The 22,284-nt window shown below is 47.6% G+C and overlaps 1 protein-coding gene across 1 annotated transcript in view; it reads right to left on the bottom strand.

The window, feature by feature from the left end:
• The window catches only part of LOC119094958 (uncharacterized), a 178,140-nt gene that overhangs the window by 107,590 nt on the left and 48,266 nt on the right, over positions 1 to 22,284 (bottom strand). The window lies entirely within an intron of this gene.

Genomic DNA, 22,284 nt, shown 5'->3' with positions numbered 1-22,284 from the left:
AAGCAAGGGCCTAAACCGCATCTGCAGAACCGATTTTTATTAATTTCTGACTCAGCACACTTGCAGAAGATGTATACAAATTCATAAATTTACGTGGTATTGCATCCAGCACCTGGCGCAACACCAGGGAGAGCAGAGACTGTCCCCCGCGGAAAAAAATCAATGCACGATTTGTTTGTATCACCCAAACAAGGTGCTGGTCGCAGTCATGACACATACCCTCATCATGACTTGCACGATTAATGCATTCCACTAAAAAAATCCAAAATCGCATTTGGATCCACAAAAACCGCCTAACAGTGACTGATCTCCGACGGCGGGCCGACTGAGCCCATTCCAGGGTACGGGCGGCACCTCGCACGGGCGCTGCCGTTTTTGAGCGCTCTCTGATTTATGAGCGCTCAGCCGATTGGCCGACAGGAGCTAGCAGCGCTGTCAGAGTGCCAAGGCTCGCTTATCGTCCGCACTGATAAATCGCAGCAGCGGTCGACACGCCCCTCCCATCTGCATCGCCGTGTCCCACCAGCCCGACTGGAAGCGACTGAGTGGCATCCGGCCGGCTCGAAGCGTCCGCGCTTCACCCACTTGACAGGCTGCGCGATCCGAAGGGTGTGAGCGTTACTACCACCCGTCCGAAAAGAGTGCCAACGAAAGACTGCCTGCCACCCGATTCCACGTGTCTGAGTGTCATCACATCCTGTCCGGAGTGACGTCACATTCCGTCTGGAGTGACGTCACGTTCTGTGCGGAGGGGCGTCACGTGACGTCACATACCGTCCGGAGTAACGCCACATCCCGTCTGGAGTGGTCCACGCTCTGCGCGTAAAACAGCGCGACCAGCAGCGTCTAAATATCAGCCGACTGACCCAGCATTGTCGTATATCAATCCGCCCAATCAGCGAAATATCCTCACAAACACAAAGCATGGAGCTCGGCTTTGAGTGCATGCCAAGCTCTCTAAGAGGTGCAGACTCGCATAGAAAAGGTTGGCGATCTAAGTCAGAGACAAAATTTTACGAGCCTTAGTGAGCAAACCCCGACAAAGATCGGCCAGCTCCGAGTGTCCTACAAATGTCATATGCGCGAACGATCTGTTTGAGCGAGGCTTCGAAAAGCATTATGGGATTTCCAGCACGACCAAGCAGCGAGTCCTTTCAGCACAGGAAAGTACCGCTCAGAGCCATCCGTCTGTGAAATTCAAACGATTTTCCAGGCCTACGAGTAGTTTGCCGCTTCAGTTGCATGCTTCTCGCGGCCAGCTCGGCTCTGCAGTTTTCCCGCCGTTGGCGCGTCCGACACAAAGCCGGCCGCGCATATTGTGTTTCGCCGCGCGTCGCCGACGCCAGCTGTCGAATCTTCCTGAGAGCCCCACCACACAGCCCAAACACCCGCCAGAAAATGACCATAGTCGAAGTGTTTTCGTTGTCATGGTAACGGTCATTCATGGTAAAGCACGTTCTTTACGTTTGACGGATGATCCAGGGGTTGAGGTAAGAAGCTATGGAAATTGTAATCAGCTATGAAGAGTTCATTGGGGAGGATTTCCTTGACAAGTTAGATGGTTTTTATCTGTTTTGTCGTGCCGTACTGAAGGTCATCTTTCCGCAAATGACCACCGCCACCCTTGAACACTGAGCGGAAATAGTTGTATTCTCAAAAGAGCCTGCCTAAAACAGAAATGACATTCTAGGGTGTCACGCTTGTCACGTGAGATAAATACCAGCTAGCTCTAAGAGTTACCGTGACACAAAAGGAAGGCGTTCTAGATTGTCGTGTGGTTCTGTTATGATATCGTCACTGAACATTGTGATGACCGAGCCCATAAATATGTCAACACATGCATACGGTTATATGGCAAGACAAATATATGGCCAATCGACGTCTATACTTCGAGGCCGTCGTTTACAATTTACGACTGGGTCCATTCTTTATGCCCGATTTGCATGTCACTCAAACATATTATGATCACGAGACAGCTGTCAGTTTATGCATTGTACGATTCATTTGGACCCGTTTTTATTCAGGTTTTTGCAATATTGGACCACACTCGCGTCACTCGGTTTTTGATAGCATACAACTCTTAGTCATTGGTAGCCCATCCGCGAAAAACCTCACATATCTGTGCTCAGGGAGGACACCACCACCAAATGAAGTATACGGTTCGGCGACCTTCGCAGCCAGCCGGCGGCCACACCACAGATTTACTCTGGCCAGTCCAGACGTCCCGCTCCCACCTTGAGAAGTTAATAATCAGTCGGCTGCGACCTTCTTGGGGGTAGATATATATTCTAATTGCTTGATTTTTTAATGACGAAGAATTTACTTCGGTTATGATAGGATGCGACGTAATCATGCATTGATGTAATATACATCCGTCATCTTGTCGGACCAAGGACTGCATATTAGAGGACTTCATATGCTGGGTCAGCCCGCGGGTACCCATATGAAATGTTTAAGTTTACGACTTGCGGCAAAAATCTCGAAAAGTTCATTCCATTGACCTTGATTTTGTTGTAAAGGTCAGATCGAATTTAAACTAGTTTGCTTTCACTAGAGAACATGATTTATTGAGTAGTTTCAGACCCAAATTTATTGACCGCAGGGACGTTAGAACATATCTTATTTGAACTTCATAAGGATTAGAGAAAGTCACTGACCTAAAATGGCCACGATTAACTTTTCCAGGAGTGTAACGCCCAGCGTCATCCTTGGCTCTAAATTTAACTACAAAAACCAAGACAATGTCGTGGGTTTTTCGTCTCCATAACATTCTGAATATCTAATAACGTTACTGACCTGAAACAAACACCAGCGATCTTTTCTTAAAAGACGCATTAATATTAAATGTGTTGCATGAGAGGAAGTCCGATCTAAGGACATTTCGTACGCCAATCTGGAGTTTGACCTTGTTTGACCTTACTTGACCAGAATGGCTCGGACCTGCAGGCCCCAAATCCGACATAAGTGAGTTGATATACATTCCTACCTATTCTGTAAACGCAGTGTCTTTGGATCGCTGCTTTTTATATTTCGGCCGGTCAAATTACCTTTCTCCCCCCCCCCCTCCCCCCCCCACACACACGAGCGCGTCACATTCAATCGGCCACCCGGTTGCGTGTGAAATTCCCAGCGTTGCAATCACTGAGGCCAACAATTAGTTAGCAGGCACCTAAAGTTATTCGATTTCCGACGTGTTCTCTCGATAGTTTACGACGGATGTGAAACAAGAGAAAAAGAAACGCTAATAAGAGCGACGAAGGAGAATGCCGCGACAAAAGTTTAACAGAAACGTTTCGCATTCGAAGATACTGGGAGCTGCCAAGCTGGCCGTGCGAAATGGCCACCGTCGCCAACGGGCTAACTCACTTATAGTGACTTAAACTTCTCGAGGGGTGTCGACATGATGGGTGCAGCGTTTCCCAGCACCCAAATATGGCTGCGTGCACATGTGTTGGTTCTTTCTCATGATGCTCTTGCAGATAAGCCGGTGATGTTGTATTGTTTATTTAATGTACATGCCTGTTTACGTTCGCTTTTCACAAGTTGTTTGATATTACGTCTTATTTTTGTAATAAGTGCTACTGTCCAACTTCTCAATGTTTAGCACAAAACAAGATTCGCGTTTGAACACCTGACCGTCTAACATTTTACATGCTTTATCGTAAACCATCGCGACACATCGTGACGCTGGATCGCGCCTGGGGGGGGGGGGGGGGGAGGGCGGGGCAAGTGCCGAGCCGGGGGTAAGCTGCATGCGCCAGTCGCGAATGGGTCGAGAGGCCCCGTGGGGGCGAGAGCCCGACCGAGTGCCCAATGCACACCCTGCACAGGGGTCCCTGAGCGGGCTGAAGCTCGGCGGTTGGCCCCCAGACGCACGTAGTCCTGCATCACCGTTATCCATTCTCCCTCATCCCATAACCCTGAAATTATCATTTCCGGTCAAAAGGGCTTTGAGCCACGCAACCAAACCAGAGCGTTTTTGAAATTTGCACTGGATACATGGTATTGATTGAGAGCCAGTTCAAGCCAGTTGGTTCGGAAATCTCGTTCATGTACGTCAAAAATGAATATCTCGTCGATCATATTCGTGTTGGCCATAAATGCCGCATGTCCATGGAGTGGCAGTATTTGAGCGACGTCAAGATGGCGTCGTGCATGCCTGGGTGCCTTGCAATAATCTGCACGAAAGGGTCGAATCAATTTTACGGGTGTCGAGCCCGGATGGTTTTAGGTTTTAAGAAGGGCATGCCTATAGACTGTAGAGGATGATATTCAAAATGGCCATCTCAGTTCAAGACCTCGAACAAAGTTGTAAGACTCACTCCCTTCAACCATTTTAACAAGTGACACACAAAAACGAAATTGCGAAAATCACCTTTGAATGACAGGTGTGACAAGGGTGTGGTCCTGCCCGACTTCTGCCCGTATAGAGAGATGCTTACCATCCTCCAAGCGGTCCAGGATCAGTCATAGTCAAGAACTGCACGCATGTCAGCGGTGGGAAATGGAAAATATGAGGATGTGGGCTATACGCAGATGCATGCTAAGTGTTGGTGCATTATTATCTAGGATTTTCTTTGTATCGGTCCCCCAATGATTAAGTGTTTAAATTCTTCCTAAGACACCTAATTCTTGTGTTTAAGACATTCCTACGTAAATATAGCATTTGAATAGGAAATGTGACACTGTGGCAATGAACCGAGGTTATAGCAAGCTATGGGTAGATTTTATTCCCAACCCATTCATATATTTGTACGTTGTGCAGCGTACAACGCGCGACTGAACAGTCAGCAGGCGCCTGTCTGTTTATCATGCTGTATTTGGAGCACTGCATGGTCAGCACGTTAGTTGGTGGTTATAGCTTGATATGGACTGTCTATCTTGGGGTGATCACGTGTAATTAAGCCGTAACGCATAACAAGAGGTAAAAATTTTACTCAAGCTTGTTAATGTTATTTTATGGCATCAGTACACCCTCTTTGCAGGACTGTGAAGTGGGCAAATGTACGGGTGATGGGCGGGTGGGGCCTTTAATCCATGGATCGCTGGTGGCTACGGCTATGACCATGCGGATAGGGATAAGTGCGGAAATAAATATCTTGCTCACAAATATTTCTATAGCAAATACGTACAGAGTTGTTCGTCCAGCCTCTCAGGCAATGCGACCAAAGCCCCACATCACATTTCTCCGCAAATATTGCTGTAGCAAATACGTACAGATTTGTTCATCCAGCCTCTTTGGCAATGCGATCAAAGCCGTACACCACATTTCTCCGCATCTTCCGGCTTACATCTGCCTTCCTTGTTCCCTTTCGCCCCAAACTTTTCTAACACGCTGTCAGCTCTGCGCAGCGCCCGGTCCAAACCACACTCCAGCTTCGGCAGCAGGGCTTCCAGGCCAGCAGATGGCAACTCCTTCGTCTCCACAGACAACGCCGCACTCTGTTTCCGGCCACCCGAGCCAACGTCTCCCTGCAGGAGCGCCGCTCGCTCGAACGCCATCAGCGCCGCTCTGCCCGGCGCCAATAAATCCTGCGCCCGATAATCGGCAGCATCTCGTAAATTTGGCCGACGATGCTGTGTGATCACGCACGTTCGACGTGTCGGGTCGGGGTGTCGGGGCGTGTCGAGTTATGATGTCGGCGCGTGTCGGGTCAGGGTGTCAGGGCGTGTCGAGTTATGATGTCGGGATGTGTCGGGACGTGTCGAGTTATGATATCGGCGCGTGTCGGGTCGGGGTGTCAGGGTGTGTCGAGTTATGATGTCGGGACGTGTCGGGTCAGGGTGTCAGGGCGTGCCGAGTTATGATGTCGGGATGTGTCGGGTTGGGGTGTTGGGACGTGTCGAGCTATGATGTCGGGATGTGTCGGGTCAAGGTGTCGGGGCGTGTCGAGTTACGATGTCGGCACGTGTCGGGTCAGAATGCCGGGACGTGTCGGCTCGAGATGTCGGGACATGTCCGATTAATGTCAGGACATGTCTGGCTAATGTCGGGACGTGTCGGACTAACGCTGGGCTATCAGGTCAGAGTGTCGGGATGTGTCGGGCCAATAATATCCAGGCGCGTGCCGATCACGCCGTTGAGGCGCGTTCAGTCGCCGCCATGACTGGTCCTGATAGGTCAGGGAGCTGGGGACGTGAGAGGTCAAGGGTCTGCAGGGACGTGCTGGGCCGGAACGCCGAGATATGCTCTGCCTGCCGAGCACATTGAAACTCGATATCACCGAGCCGTGACCTTTTGGTGGAGAGGATTCAAGATAGGCTCTTAATATCTGCTGGCTCAAGCGTTCAGATTGGTGGTGTCGAGTTAGCAGACCGTAGGCTTATAGGTTTCCGACGCGGATACCTTGTGTTCGGCGTCAGTAGGAGACTCAAAGCGGTGTGCAAACAGGATTTTTGCTTGGAGTGATCTGATCTCCAGCTGGATAGAAGGTGAGATCAGGACGTTGGATGAAGCATCGGTGCCGATAAGACCAGAGGCAGCTATTCTCCGCCTATTATGGCGTGGTACGCGATTATCGGGTCATGGTGATTGCATTGCATGTTACATTTCAAGAGGTCGTAATGCATCTTGTACGGTCACATTGAATGCCCTGATTAGCAAGCATAGTTCAACGTACTTTAATATGTTCACCCAGTGATGGCAAAAAAGCGATGAAATTTATGTTTTCATGCTATCACAGAACTCTTTTGAGTACAACGAAGAAACGAAGGAACATCCACGCAAGAACTGATGCGATAAGGCATTCTAGGCAAAGTTGGCCAGCTATGTCTGTCCAAAATGTGTTCTGCTCTGGAAGGAGTCTCGACCTCAAAATCCGCACGGGTTGGGAGGACACGTTAGACGATGACAAGCTTAACCTTCATTTCGCACAAAGAGCTGCAAAAGCATAATCTTCGTGTCATGCTATTTTACCCAGAATTATCGACATTTCTTGTAAGAAATTCTGCGGTTCTTCAAGCTAAACCAAATGGCAGATAAACCAAGGCTTTAACCACGTGTTGCCATCTCAATGCGTGCGAAATGAGCTGTTCATCCACCCGCCGGACCGCGCAGACAGCTCCGCTGATTTGAGCGTCTGATTACCGACTTTGCACCCGCCGCAGAGTGGGCTCGAGTCGTCCTAGGCCCTCGCTACTCCTGCCTGGGACGGCCTGGGGCCGGTGGCGGCGGCCGCGCTAAAGGTCAGGTGATGTCAGAGGGCAGGACAGACCGTGCTCAGCATAACGGCACGCCATGTCTTCGCCGCAAAATTCTCCCCTTGACCCAGGACTTCGCGATCGGATGGTGACGTCATGGATCACTCAACACATGCTGCGTAGTGTGGACTCTCTCTCATGGATACGCTCAAAGGTGCGCGTTAGGCATCAAATAGCTAAAAAGTCATGGCATACATTCCTTTGTCGCGAAACTTGTGAAGACTATCGAGTGGCGTTTGGCAAATATCCTACCCGAGGTGAGGAGGTGAGGTGAGGTGGTGAGGTCGCACCAGAGGCGGATCTAAGGAGGTGGCCTGGGGGGGTTCGAAACTTCTATAAGACTGAGTCGTACAATGTTCTTATCTTAGCTTGTTTTCGCGTAGCGTGAAGGGAATTTCCAGAGCTTGCCCTCCCTCAAAGATTTGACCCTGGATCCGTCCTTACCCACTTTGCGTACTTCACGGGAACCGCCTCCGGGAACAGCGGAGAGCGATTGGCCCGATGCATTTGCTGGCGACCCAGTTTGACAACTCGATGTCCCGCCGACAAACAAACGTCACAAACAAAAGAAGGAAAAAACAAACGTCGTGTGAAGTAAAGTTATGGTATTGAAACAAGTGTTTTGAGAGCGTGGTTTGTTCGCGAAACGTTTTGCTCCGAATAGTAAATGCGTTTTATTGGGTTTTCGGTAAGTGTTCAGCTTCTGTGCATCATATCTGAACGTGGTTCGTGAGCATAGAAGTCTGACCGGTGTCGTCAGCTTATGAAAACACGGGTGTGCGGTTGTATCCATTGCGACTAATAGCCGTTAAACACCTTCATTTTTTCAAAAGTTTAAACTCATGTAAGCCAAATTGTGAATAGCTGCAAAATTTAAAGTCACCGATTCCGTCGACCAAAATTGTAAGCCTTAGCTTCATCGCCTGCCAATTTTCGCGTCATGCGATTCGTAAAATACCACTCGTTTGCTAGATTAATGGACCTCCACCTGTTCAAACGCCATGGAAGGAGAATTTTCTCAAGTGTTGACCGAACCAGTCGGTACAAATTGCGAAACATATTGGGCTCCATAAACCTACTTTTAAGCATCACGTGCATAACCTCCTGCTTTCGCGTCATTGCATCGCAGGTCATACGACTTACAAAGCTTCTTACTGGCCAATAAGACCGTACGACATAACAGCTCAAATGCTCCCTTTTAATATTGTTACTTGTCAATGAGTTGGAACACCAAGGCATGGATGCCCATGATAAGTGTCCAAGAACTCCATAAACTCACCTTGAGAGAGGAGAATGACGAACACGTGAAAGCACGCTGCCTTTTGTCGTTGTGAGCGTTTGGCGGTGGCTAGTTTGAATGCCCTGAGCCTTTAATTGGAGTAGCAAAGCAGACCTTCGGCGGGGGAGGGAATACAGAGCCTAAAGATAACCGCAAGCTTCGCTTAGGTAACTTCGGTGGGGTTTATATCCCACCAATTTGATTAAAATGAGCGGTGCAGAGATCCAAAAGCTTTTTAAACGACCGCCATAGCACTGCGTCGTTTATTGCTCTATCTTTAAAAATTATTCTGATTCTAGATACTTGTGGAACCAACCTGTGGAACCAAGTAAGCCGTCGTTGAATGACGGTTGTTGCCCGTGCTTTGAGTGCGTTTTTTTATAATTGCACGCCCGTAAATGTGTGACATTCCACGATGATCGAGATCGACACGACGATTTCACGAGATCGACACGACGCGCGGCGAACTGGTTCAATCGAGCCCGAGTGAAAATCCGGAGCAACAGGAAAACAAAATATTTCCCCGCTTCGCGATGAGCCTGGAGTCCAATCACTCAAAATCTCCCATTCCTATCGAACAGCCTGCCCCGCCTGCAGATTACTCGCTGCAGAAACAGAAGCGTGCTGCGCGAGGCAAACACAACGCGACACCATGGGGCCCGCGGGGCCCGCCGACCGAGCGGCGCCGGCGGAGCGGCACTCGGCGGCCCCTCCGATGCCTGCAGTGCGGCCGCGCGCGAGCTTCCGCTGGCGCAAAGCCAAGTCCGACGAACAAAGCGGCCTGCTGTGCTCAAAGCCAGAGTCGAGGCACTCAATTGGTCCGGCCGACAAGCGAAGAATACGGACTACGACACTGACGCCTGGCCGCGCGGACTCCATGACGTGGTTCGTCGGCAGCTGAACCAATGCAGGGTAGGGATACCGTCGTGTATGAATGGCCGAAGTAACAAGATGAATGCGGAGAGAATGGTCTCATGTTCGCCGCGGCTGGAAGCGCAGATGTCTCTTGTGCGCCATTATCGTCTAAATGGGCGGCGGCAATGGTGTGAATAACGATTCGCAACACCGCCGCAAGACCTACTGCGACGCTGACCACGATAGTTGTCTGCTCTGTGCGCCAGCGTGGCCAGAGCCTGGCGAAGGCCAGACGTCGCGGGACGTGACGCTTGGTGTAGACCGCGTTGCTGTCATCGGCTCTTTGGAGCACTTATGATGCCAAGCTCCTCGCAGAAAACAACAGGACTTAATCGCATTGAAGTTAAGGCGGATCAGACGACGTCTGAAATAAATGGTATAGACATCTGCGGGGAAGGGAAAAGATTTTAGAGGATAAGCCACCCAAGCTGTTCAGACTGACAGTGGTCTTCCCGTATCACTTGTAAGCTGTGCATTTTCGCACCTGCTTGTCAGCAGCATCGTTTCATGCCAGATCATCAATCCCCCCCCCTCTCAATCTTTCTTCACATTCTTAGAAGAATCGTGCCTATTTCTCAATCGTGGCATGCATTGCCACTAAGTGGTTGCATTGATCCATTTCCAGCTGTCAGCCAGGGTAAGGACTGGTGCATTCTCACAATTATTTGTTTAGCCACTTTCTCGCCCAATCAATGTATATCAAGGAATGAGCACGCTGGCCTCTACAATCATGGACTAAAAACAACCTTTTCGCCCAGCTCTTAGCTGTTTGATGTGAGCTAGGTACTCTTTGCATCCAGCAACAAACTTTTTGCATTGCGTAAGTTCTTAAAGATTTGTGCTTCATTTTTCCTACTTCCACTCGCATAGGCCTTGCACAAATTAGACGTCAGCAATACCTTTGCATGCCTATGATTCTCCTGTGATGATTTAGAAGGTCCAACACAATTTCCACGGAAAGTCAGGAAGTTAACGTGGGTGAGCATGCCACCTCAGACCGTCCATTCACACCTCACATGAAGATTTGGTAGGATTTGGAGTAGCTTGGACGGTCGCCAGACCCCTTGCCAGTCGCCTAGTAAGAAGGCGAGATGTAGAGACGCTAGCGGTCATGCCAGTATCTGATGGTGAGCCAAATCCACCTGACTCTCTCAACAGCTTTTGTGAATAGTATAGGAGGATTCTGTGTTTGTATCTGAGGCACTCGCGGTGCACAGGCCGGTGGACTTAAATGCTTCGCCATTTGATAAAGTATATACGGTACCTGCGCTAGCGTGCTGAAACAAAACAGCGGTCACAAAGTGATGCGCTTTCGTTTATGTGCACAGTGCAGTTTATTTTTGACTGCGTATATCTGACTTGATGCAGCTGTGCGATTTTCGATTGCAAATGAAAATATATTTCGTATTTTTCCCCAGTATCAGTAAACAGGGATATCTGGTAGCAGCTCGCATTCCATCAATGGGGTTCAAAAATCGCGAAACCGTTTCATTCGCCTGGATGAAAGATCATGTGCCGCATGCGACCACTAGTGCATAGTCGCAGCGTGTCGTGTCGTGAGCCATAGTCGTGAGCGTAAATTATGATTCTGAGGGAGCCGGCAATCTCACAGAACATAATGGCTGCAGCTGAGGTTGTTTCATCAGCTGGTGCGTCCGAGAACGTAAACACACCTGAAGTGTCATATATGAGGTAGGACGGCCGTTGTAGTTCTTCAGAATGTTAGATGTTAGATGAGTTAGATGAGCGCCGCCCTGCGCGTGTGAACTGGGTGTTGCTGAAACTGCTAAATGGCATGTGTAGGTATGCTACACCTAGCCTGGAGTCTGAAAATGTTAGATAATATGCTCGAGCCTCTGGGTTATTGAAGCCGCAGACAATTTTGGTCGCTGGCATGTTATGGTATTTGTGAATTATTGGCCAAAATAACTGTGATATGATTAACGATATTATAAGCTTGAAAAATAAGACGGTACAAATAACCTTATTTTTCGTAGAACAACCAGGAGAACGGTGATACAGATGTGCTCATATTTAGGCCACATGCCCTTATCAAAACGAATACCCGAAGTAAATTCAGAATTGCCTGCCGGTCCTGCTCGATTCTTCAGGGTTTTTCAAGCAGTGAATCGCAGTTACGTAAGTTGTTCAGTGCATTATCGAAGAGCATTACTTTCATAGACAAGAAAGTGTTATTATCTTCATTCCCCTGAAAAATACACGAGAATACAGGTATAGTTGGGTTGATCTTTCGGCAACATGGCTTTATCGAAGCAATAGCAGAAGTGTTTGCTGCTGTTTCGATAAAGGCATGCTGCCGAAATATCAATCCCACTATATCTCCATTCTCCTGTTTTTTTCCGAGGAATATGGCTAATACTACAGTGAATCACAGTTTTTACAGTCACCAACATTCAGGGAATTCAACAAGGAGTAATTGCCATCCATTACTACAATACAGTGTACATCCAACTAAGAATTACAATGCGCGAAAAATCCGTGTACATGCAAGCGAATTCAAGTGAACAGGCATCATGCATCAGTTATCATGCATTCGAGCGACTTCAAGTGAACATGCGGCACGCATCACATATCTCTTATGCACGCAAAGGATTTCCATACAGCAGCCATCGCGCATCACACGTCAGGAATCACCTGTATATAATCCGTTTTCCTGGTTATTCCGCGAGGAATAAGGGTATTAGTACTGTCTTATCCATATGCATTATGTTCCTTGCATATGCACTTAACATCTTAAGTAATATGATGAGCCTTGTTTGTTCTCATCTTCATGTAAAATTAAAATTGCATTCCCAAAAGAGAACAAGCTGTGTTAAGTATCTCAGCACCCCTTAGTTTGTGGCGACTTATTGGACATTGTTTCCAGTGAAAATTAACAAATTTATTCAAGTTAAACTTCGTCCTGATAGAGGGGCCGATGCGAACCTCCTAGGGTTTTTGGAAGGTACCTCTTCGGCGACTTGTACAATCACGCCAAAACTGTCAGTTGCCCATGAGCCACCCATGCCGCGTGTTAGGACACAAAAAAGGCGTTTCTAGCTTTTGTGGTTTCAGAGCCGCGACGGTTTTTGAAGAACGCTGCATGACGATCAGCGTCCGACGCGGGCGGCCGGCGGGAACTGACGATGCTGCGGAATACGCGCAGTGGGCCGACATTGTTACATTAACGGAGCCATGTACCATAAATGTATGCCCAAAATATTTCACCATCGTACCCATAATGGAAGAGGGAACACGCCTATTTATGTTCTGCGTCACCACAAGGCATGGCGCCATAAGTATGATGCTGTTAAGCTAAAAAGTGCAGTTATCTGAAACATATGACCTTTGACCTGGCATAACGAGATAAATGTTTATAACTGACAACAAGAAAAGTACTACCAATCACGACATCTTGTGGAGATCAATCCTGAGTCGTGTGCAGTCCGTGTTAATGGATCATTCAGTCCGCTATTTGACGAGCGGACTCCTTTATATAGTTATTGGGTTTTAAGCCAATATCTAATTACTTGACGAAGTGATTGTGATAATTCTGTGATAATTAATAATAATAAGTGATAATTCTCAAAACAACTGGCTTGGTAGCCAATTAATTATTGCACCCAGTTGCGTGTAATGCATTTTTACTTGGACAAATCGGTTCACAATTTTGATTTCCACCTTGAATGCAGAAGTGGGTCGAGTGCAAAAATGAGTGTTTGAGTGATAGTTTCAGGCTTGGGCTTTGTTTTGTAAGGCGAAACTACTGACCTTTGCAGCTGTCATTTGTACCATGTAACTGTACGAGCCGGAGGCAAACCACTTTCTCTGCATGTGTCGATTACTGTATCACCGATAAACAGTACATGTCGGTCGGACTCAGCTTCTTTCTGGCCTGTGCGTCCTTGCAACTTTGCTCTTTCTCTTTGCAACTTTCTTTCTGGCCTGTGCGCCTTGTAAATTAAAAGCGTGCAGATTTGTGCACCCGTTTTTTGTAGCTAGACACCCGTTGTCTTCTGAGTTGGAGTCCCAATCCACGGTTTTTCAACTCCACGTGCCCACGTCTAAGTCCCGTTGGTCTGCAGAATGAATCGCTCTAAAGGGAATATTTCAAATTGAACATCTTGAAGCGAGCCTCTGATGCGACGAAACGAGCTTACTTGAATACATTTTAATACTGTTAGTATGTTTTTAAGAAGAAAAGACCGCTCAAGCAGCACAATTTTCTCTTCAGTAAGTATACTTTCAATGGGTCATCGTTTGTTTACGTCACTGTACCTGTACAACATTGAGAGGGAGCCCACTGACACCCGTTATATCTGGAAATCGCGCTCACAAGGGCCAGACATAAACGGCTCAACAATGATGCGTTTCGGCCGTGATCGCCGTATGACTTATGGAATGGCAGGATTTGAATGACGTTATTATGACGTCATAGATGCCGAGTTGACTTTGAAGTACTCCCCTCGACATACATTTCCCGATTTTTGCGGACCTGTAACTCGGAAACTAAAGGGGCTTAGATCTTAAGGAGGACAGAATTGTGAACAGCACCAAAAAGGCCAACAAGATGGCTATACTCCAAAACCACACATAAATGTGGGATACTTCCTATAACTATGACTGAGCTCCAAACACCTTGCGCCAAAGTTAGGTGCCTGGATGCGGCTGAAGTCAGATTCAGGTAAACACTTTCCGCCTATGATACCAAGCCATGGTGATATTTGGCGTGTTGATTAAAAACGTGAACGGTAATGAATTTGTGTGTTTGGAGCAGCCAGAATGCAACTGCAGATATCTGAACACGTCTCAGATCCTAGATATTAGGGAGTTTTTAGGAGAGCATTCCCAAATATGATAACTTGAGGATTCCTCAGCCTCCATCAACACCCGCAAAACGACATCCAGGGCATCCAAACATACTGGCAATCCCATAAGGCGAGAAATGACAAAACTTAATTTATTTCATGTAACATCGCCGTTCTGTTGCCATCACGCCCCGCCAAATGAGCCTGCCTCTCTGATAAATTGTCCGTCAGATGCGTTGATGGCAGCTCTCGCCATAACCCATCCGTCGCCGCTGCAGCACTGGCGGCGTTCCCGATCCTCCCCCGCGCGAGGCCGCGTCCTTCCGCTGTCTGCGCCTGTCGGTCTAGACTCGAGCGGCTCAGGGGGCAGCGCGTGGGGGTCATCCCTCGATGGCGAGAAACGAGCCACATTTGTGGCGAAATGGACATAGGTCATCGCAAGAACAGACAGCCTGTCGGAAGCCGTGTCGGCAATCACAGTGAAGCCGACGATGCGAGCCATGGAGATCCGTCATGGTATCCCGATGCTTGCGCGCTTCCGTCGATAAGCAGCTGGCGTCCGTATGGGCGACTCGCTCCTGGGAAGCTGAGGGAACAGCCCGTTTCGCTAATCAGCATGGTGACGGGTTCTGCGGCTTCAGTTCTGACAAACAGCTCGCGTTTCGCTGGGGAAGAATGCAAACGCAAAGCCCGGGCCGCCCAACCGCGACATGACATAACGCGGCAGAGTCTCTCCGGCCTTCCGCGCGGTTTTTGACCGGAACAGCGTATTGGTCAATTCGTCCGTGCATCATGCAAGGCGAGGATGCGGACAGATCGTCCCTCCCCCGTTTCTGTGATCAATTCTTCGACGATGGCTCGCCGAAATCGCGAACCATCGTCGGAGCAATGATCCAAGGTGGCCGCACAAATCGAAGCATAGTATGCCACCCGACATCTTTTTGAGTGCAATGCCTCGACATCTTCCCGCGCTTTTTCTGAAAGCTTTTTCTCGCGAGCGTCGTATATTTCAAGATGCTATTCCCGAGGCCAAGCTCAGGAAATGCATCTCCGGCGATTTCCATATCTGACACACGTTCGAAGCGTATGCAAACTGGATGATACTTTATTGGGGCGCCCGCTGTTCAAAAACGCAAAAGGCTGCCGACTGCCGGACTACGTGATCTGACTTGTTTTCGACCCGATGAGCGTGGGATTTTAACCGTTCTTGTCGTGGGAAGTTTGCAAGATGAGCACAACAACATGAAACTGAATAAAGCCGGCAGTGGAAGGATGTGCACCAGGATACCGTGGCCAAGGTGTGTGAGGTGGTCAGAGGGTTACGCCCCTCCCTCCTCTCTCACACGAGTGGTTTGCATCATATGACAGCAACTTTGAGAGGATGATGTTTCAAATTTCGGAGAAAAGCTAATATTTCCCCCGTTTCGAGACGTGCCAGGTGTGAACCTACCTTAGTTTGCTGTCAGCATCTTTGTGGTCTTTAACGAGAGCGTATTATGATAATCTGACTGAAGTGCATTGTTCGCAATGTGGCTTTGGGCAGTGTGGCACATTTCTGACTGCTTGCGTGATAGACTAGTGGCGACATCGCTCGTGCCAGTCCTTCTCGTGGGTCAGGCTAAGATAAGTCTTGTCAGGCTTTAGCTTCTATTCGCAAGTATCTCACACTAACCAACACATACCACACAACAAGGTCCACAACCAGCAGCAACCTCGCTTTTTCGAGTCCTAGAGAGTATGAGCACACACGGTAACAAACGGTTCACCTGATGTGCTACCTCCAGCGGAAACGGGTCATAATCACATGTTACGGAAATGATGTGATAACTAAGCAATGGGAAGTGAGTAAGACATCGCGCGATGGTCGCCTAAACCAATCAGAGGGTGTGGGATCGTCTGGCGGTGCCAGAACTTTACTGTGCAACAGATGCTGATGAGGCGCTGAAGACGACTTTTTTAAAGCAAGCATTAAATCACATTATGAAGGTTTTGCATAGTTGATGCTTTAATGGAACAGATGGCATGTGGTGGATGAGTCTTACATGCCTCCTAGTAATTTTTTCGTCCTGGACTTCCGAGGATTCTAGGGAGTATATGTATCAAGGTATGTGGAGCTTTTATTATTTTGAATATATTTTTTGCCAGAAAATATACTTTGTAACAGGCACATTACAAGTGCGTGTCCTGAGCTGGGTGCAGCTGGTTAATACGATCGAAGAGCAGGACCATAGTCTGACCAGAAGGCAGGCGGATAATGTGATCAAAGCTTAATTATGTATTCTGACTGGAGCTTCAGTTGGCATTCGGAATACAAATTTGAGTTCAGTGCAGGTTCGTTATCTATCTTACGTGAATGTCCACAATCCATGAAAGGGCTAGACTGAAATTGGTCTCACTGCCCGACAGGTAATCTGCCCAGGTTGGTAATATGGCTGTGAAATTCTGACACCGGAAAGCAAATCAAAGGGGTGTCGGGCCACTGTCCTGGGACCTATTTTGTTTCCCATTTTGCCAACGTCATTTCGCCACACTTTCAATGATGTCATATTTTTGCAACGGGCGGAATACAAACTATCCAGAGGAAAAAATCGCACATTGTTCATTTCGCTGCATCTGTGAAGCTGCAACGGAGTGCACGCTGTGTGCAACAATGTCTTGCCATTTCTTCTTCTTCTTTTTTGTTATTGGACTTTTATTTTGTCATATTGTGCCTACAGCAGAGGACCTGTCATCGCTGTCCACTGAGAGCCGACAGGAGTGCGCTGGCGAGGGCACCCGCCGAGCTGGTTCCATTCCGACACGCTGCGGCCCATCTGATCGTGTTCTCTCCTGTAGAGACAGCCTCCTGGCTCTGCCTGCGGCCGGCTGCCTCGCCATGGTCCCTCCCGTTTCTCTCACTGACTTCCAAGTGCTGAACTCGCCTTTGGCGTTTTTTTCGACAGCTGTTGCATACCGACGCCGTGACTTACAGCTGACTCCACGCTCTCCACACCATCGACCTCTCAGTCCTCATTTAGACATCGCCAGGTCTTCAGGACGGCAGCCCCGTGGGACAAGGGCGGGTGTTGATGTACCGGCGTTAGTCAGGCATTAGAATGCTAATGTGCGCCAGCCGAGCCGTGGTGACTGCTCTCCAATAATTTGAGCCAGTAATCATCCTGTTTTTGTTTTTCCTCTCAGCGGCCACCTGTTGTTGGACTCTCGAGATCAGTGGCGTCTGGGCTTCATTTCGAACGTCGACTAACTACTCTGTAGGTGTTAAAGTGAGGTTCTATATATGTGTATATAGATATATATATAGATATATAGATATATATATATATATATATATATATATATATATATATATATATATATATATACAAACGCATGGGTATTTTGGATAAGATAAATTTATGTGCTTAGGTACGCAGCCATGGAGAGCCAACGTATCAAAAACCCGGATGACTCTGTTCAGAACTCAGTGGAATAAGAACGTTTGATCACATCTCGCATGTGTTTAATGACATCAGACGGCTTTGAGTCACCGAATGGGATTCTATTATCACCTGTGTCTCACGAAAACACCACGTGATGCTGGACAATCTCATGAAGTGCTTAAAACGTTTGTCCGGGCCACAGCCAACCATAAAGTCGGGCAAACTGGTCAGCTCCGTTGCCCGCGAGCAGTCTAACTCGGGCTGAAGACGACTTGCGTAAACGTGAAGAAAACTTCAACAAACTGAAATCAGGGCTAACACAGCTAGGCATGTCACAATTAAAAAGGCACCTGAAGCATATCAGGTCGCGAAACTTGAAGTTGACACAATAACTGATATGGCCACTGATAAGTAGGCTGTCCCTGTTGTTAAGGGGATGTTATGAATCGATGCGCGTTTACTTTACCATTTGTTGACTCACAAAAACTTACAACGGTTGATCCACGCGCAAGCCTTCGAGGATGGCCTTATGTATCCGTCATGATGGCAACTGATCCCAAATAGTTACAAACGTGAGACTTTAACCACGTTTGCCGGAAATATTGAAAAAATGCTGACTCACCGAAGCCTTCTCCAGAAACATTTCCGAACGTCGCGGCAGGACCGCGACAAACTTTGCATAGCCGTATCAAATTGAAAACCGTATCTTTTGATATAAAAATTAGACACGCATTGTAAGGTCACTGAACTATGGCAGGTCAAAGTCTGGCTGTGGCTATCGGCGTAGGCCATTTGTAGTCAATCGTTCAATGTGATCCGACCACGGAGTGTCAGGCAAAGCTATGCATATCTGAGATGTTGTCATAGGCAATAAATGAATTATGTTTAGAATCGCAGAAAATTCCATTCACATAGAGGCAGGTAAAAGGGTAAGGCTTCGGTCAACGGTACCGTCTTTTTTCCTTGGGAGCTTGATTTATTGAGTAGCTTCCGGTGCTCATTTTAAATTTATTAATGACAGCAACCACAACTGACATGCTCCATGGACTTTTGCAAGTTCAGAGAAGGTAACTGACCTAATAAGACGGGTCATTATTTTGGTTTTAGGAATATACTGCCCCGCGTATTCATTCACGTTAATATGAATGGAAAATGGAAGCAGTATCGTAGGTATTTGGTCACCTGCACATGATAAAGGTTAAACATGGTCGCTAACTTCAATTAAACACCAATGATTTTTTGCCTAGAACAGGTATCCAGCTTCACGGCGGTTGCATGGGGAGGGCTGGGGACACTCGAAACACTACCTGGAGTTTTACCTTGTTTGACCTTGTCTGACTCAAGAACATGTCGTAGCAACTTCAGAGTTTGATACTAGAGTTTACATACTCATTACACATATACTCTGCAAACTTTGGGCCTCCAGCTATCTTAGTGTTTTAGATCCCAGGGGGGAAAATCTTACCCCCTTCCGAGCAAAGGGCATTCAAGCGGCCACCCGAGTGCATGTTAATAGAAATCTAGTGCTGTTCGGAACAGTTAACCTCATAAGTTCGCCTGCAGCCATAAAAAGTATACAGCTGCACCTTGTGCGTCAAAGTGTTCTTAAGGGGATTTTTCAAATGATATGAAATACGCCAAAACTGACATTCCTGTGATAAATTGCAGTGTGCAACAAGGTATTCAGTTACTTTCCACGTGTTTCTACCAAGTGAAGCTATCCAGCCGTGGAATTTAGCTCCGTTTTTTGGTCGAACCTGGAAGGTGAGGAACAATATTTGTACACCTTCACCTTCACTTGAATGGTGAATGCTTCCCATTCAAGTGAAGCATGTGGAACTATTGTATGGCATACACTTGGAATGTGGATGAAATGTAAAACCCCGTCGTACCAAAACTTGCGCTCATATGCCTCTGGGAAGTAAAAAATTAATCTCCGGCATTTTGAGTAACTTGGAAAGCTGACGCATTCTTCATGCAAGGTGTTCTCATTTCTACAGTGCAAAATTCCATTCCCCGCTGCCGCCTCCTTCCAAAACAGGCGCCTTGTGTCGCATTTGCGCCAGAGGCATACCGGAATTAGTAAAGTTCTTTCAAAACATCTAGAGTTTGCATGTCTGCTCTGGCATAGAACACAGTGCAGAAGAACTCGTTAATTGCAACAAGTTGCGCATCACGTGCTGAAAACTGGCCTAAGCCTCAACACCTCAAAGTTGCAGCGGCACAAACTCGCCATCAACTTCCCCGCTTTTTGCACGCTTTAGGGACCGAATTCCTGCAACCAGAGCAGATAAAAAACAGAAGCGCGGCATGGGGGAATGTGCCATGAGCAAATCTATAGGGAACAGCAAGGCTGGCCTGCCTATAGACGCGCCTGAAATAGAACTAAAAGAGGCCAATGCCAGCTGTTTCCACCTTCCAAACCACCTTCAAATGCAACAAAACAAAACGCGCTAGTTTAACCCTGCTCCGCAGGGGAAATCCATCCTACCTTTCGTGCCTATGATGGTTCATACCAAACAGCTTGAAGATAGGTCTTAAGGTTTTCTGGCGATTTGCATTGATGTTTAAATACTGGGGCAACATTTGGGGCAAATGTCGTGCGCAAGAGCGGTTCCAGGGCTCGGTATGAGTGAGGGCCTCTTGTGAAATTTAACGATCATGCGATAATGGTGGTCTCTCTGGGGTTCTACACACTCTCTCGCAGTTAGAGAAACCGATAATTGTTGTGGATGAGACAGCTGCAACGCAGGTATCGTTATTGTAATTTTGCAAAAGACGCATGGTCGGGGTGGTTGCAGATAACAGGCTCGAAAAGAAAGTTTCGAAACTGTGTGATGTGCATCACTAATCATCAATGTAGACATGTAGGAAAAACGTTTGCAGTATCTAGATTTAAGATGGCCCGATTTCGGCGTCATGGATGGATAACGCAGGAAAACGTATACGCATGTGAGATTTTGCAGACGATGAAAATATAGGCGCCAAGAGGCACCTCCCAGGTGAAAAGCAGGGTAGCTCAAATCATCGAGAGAATGAAAATTAAAACAGAATACAGGGATCATTCTTTCACTCCTGTGCAATAACAACAGTTTAAAAAAGCCGTGCAACAGATGCGAGTCCAGGAGGAATAAAAGGAGGGATTGCAGAGGCCTCGTAGGCCTTGATTACAGATCTGGGTAGACCTTCAATGCACTGCTCAAAATGAAAAGTTCGTTGTTGTATTATATATGTAGTTTCCGCCTAGGCATGTGATCGCTCATGTACGTGTTCATTGTCAGTCAGTTCAATAGCGATGGCTGCAACCATTGTGGCTTTTTTAGCGAAACAGATATAAGATGCAATTTACTAGCCATGGAGAACGGGTGAAAACCCGCTAGAAGAGGGATTCACGTGATAGATACTAGCCACAAAGTTACCAAATCACTTCATCTCACAAGCTCGGTAGTCAGATATCTGTCGTCTGCTTTCCCGGGTGCTCACCGAGCAGCAAAGTGGTGACCGTAAGCCTCAAGTTGCAAATGCCACGTCGCGAAGTTTGCGCTGCATGGCGGGCGGGCCGGGCGCGCTGCGTTTCAAACACCGAGCTGCAAACTCTGGGTCGCGCTTGAGTTGATGGGGAGTTTCAAGCCCGCAATCCCGGGCCCTAACACCGCTGGTCGAGCGAGCGTGCTATCTACGAAACGAGTGTGTGGATTGCAGTGCTGCTGTTGATATCTGTCCACGCATGTAATTTACAAGGTCATAAGCGCTGCCTCCACTTGTGGAAACGGGGATAGCAAAAGCTTTCCCCACAACGCGTTGAGCCAGAATCTCTTAATCTAAAAGGTTCTCCTTTCGCTCACTTGGCCACTTAAGACGACAGCTGAAGACAATCCCCGTAATATATTTTGTAGGAGCAATTCGGCCAGCCCTCCGGAAGGATTTCAAAACTCAAGAATAAACGTTGATCGCAATCTGAGTTTAATCACGAACCTGGTCGGCTACCATTCTGTTTCCGGCACTTTACATTTGGGGATTAGGTACGGAAAATTGAACGCTTGAGGCCTCTATTAAAGGGATTATCCCATCTTTTTGTACTTTTCACTTCTTTTTACATTAAACGCATGCAACTTTAACAGTAGTGTCAGTTTTCTCAAGATCGCTCTGAAAAGTTCAGAATTCGATTTTGAGAAGTCGATCGTACGGGAGAAATCCTGTTTGACTCCATGCTCATCAGTATGAAAGCAACATATTTAATTTACCTTGCTTTTTCCGACGTGTGTGTTGTCATGTTAGTTGAAACGGGGATAGCAATCGTTTCGTGGCCAGCACGCTCGCTCGACCATCGACCAGCGAGCGCGCTGAGCGGCTCGGGATTGCGGATTGTAGTATCATGCAAGACACTAATATGTCAAAACGTGTGATAAATGCTACGAGAGCTTGGAACACTCCATAAAAGCAAAAAGGCATGCAAACATGAAGATGTTCTCCCGCAAATTCAACGAAACGCCATATTCTGGCTTCGATTTCTCCCTATGGCATCAACCACAGCGGCTCTTTTTGAGGCGCACTTTGGCTTTGGGAATGGGAGTAGCACGTGATCCCTGTGACGCACTAGTTCGAACTTTAAGCACCCAACTTTTTGGTAACAGGCCCCCGTCCGTTGGGCCCATCACAAACG

Source organism: Pollicipes pollicipes, unplaced genomic scaffold (assembly GCF_011947565.3).
Source record: "Pollicipes pollicipes isolate AB1234 unplaced genomic scaffold, Ppol_2.1 Scaffold_4219;HRSCAF=4965_pilon_pilon_pilon, whole genome shotgun sequence".
Lineage (NCBI taxonomy): Eukaryota > Metazoa > Arthropoda > Thecostraca > Pollicipedomorpha > Pollicipedidae > Pollicipes > Pollicipes pollicipes.
This window is presented reverse-complemented; position numbering and strand designations above follow the sequence as displayed.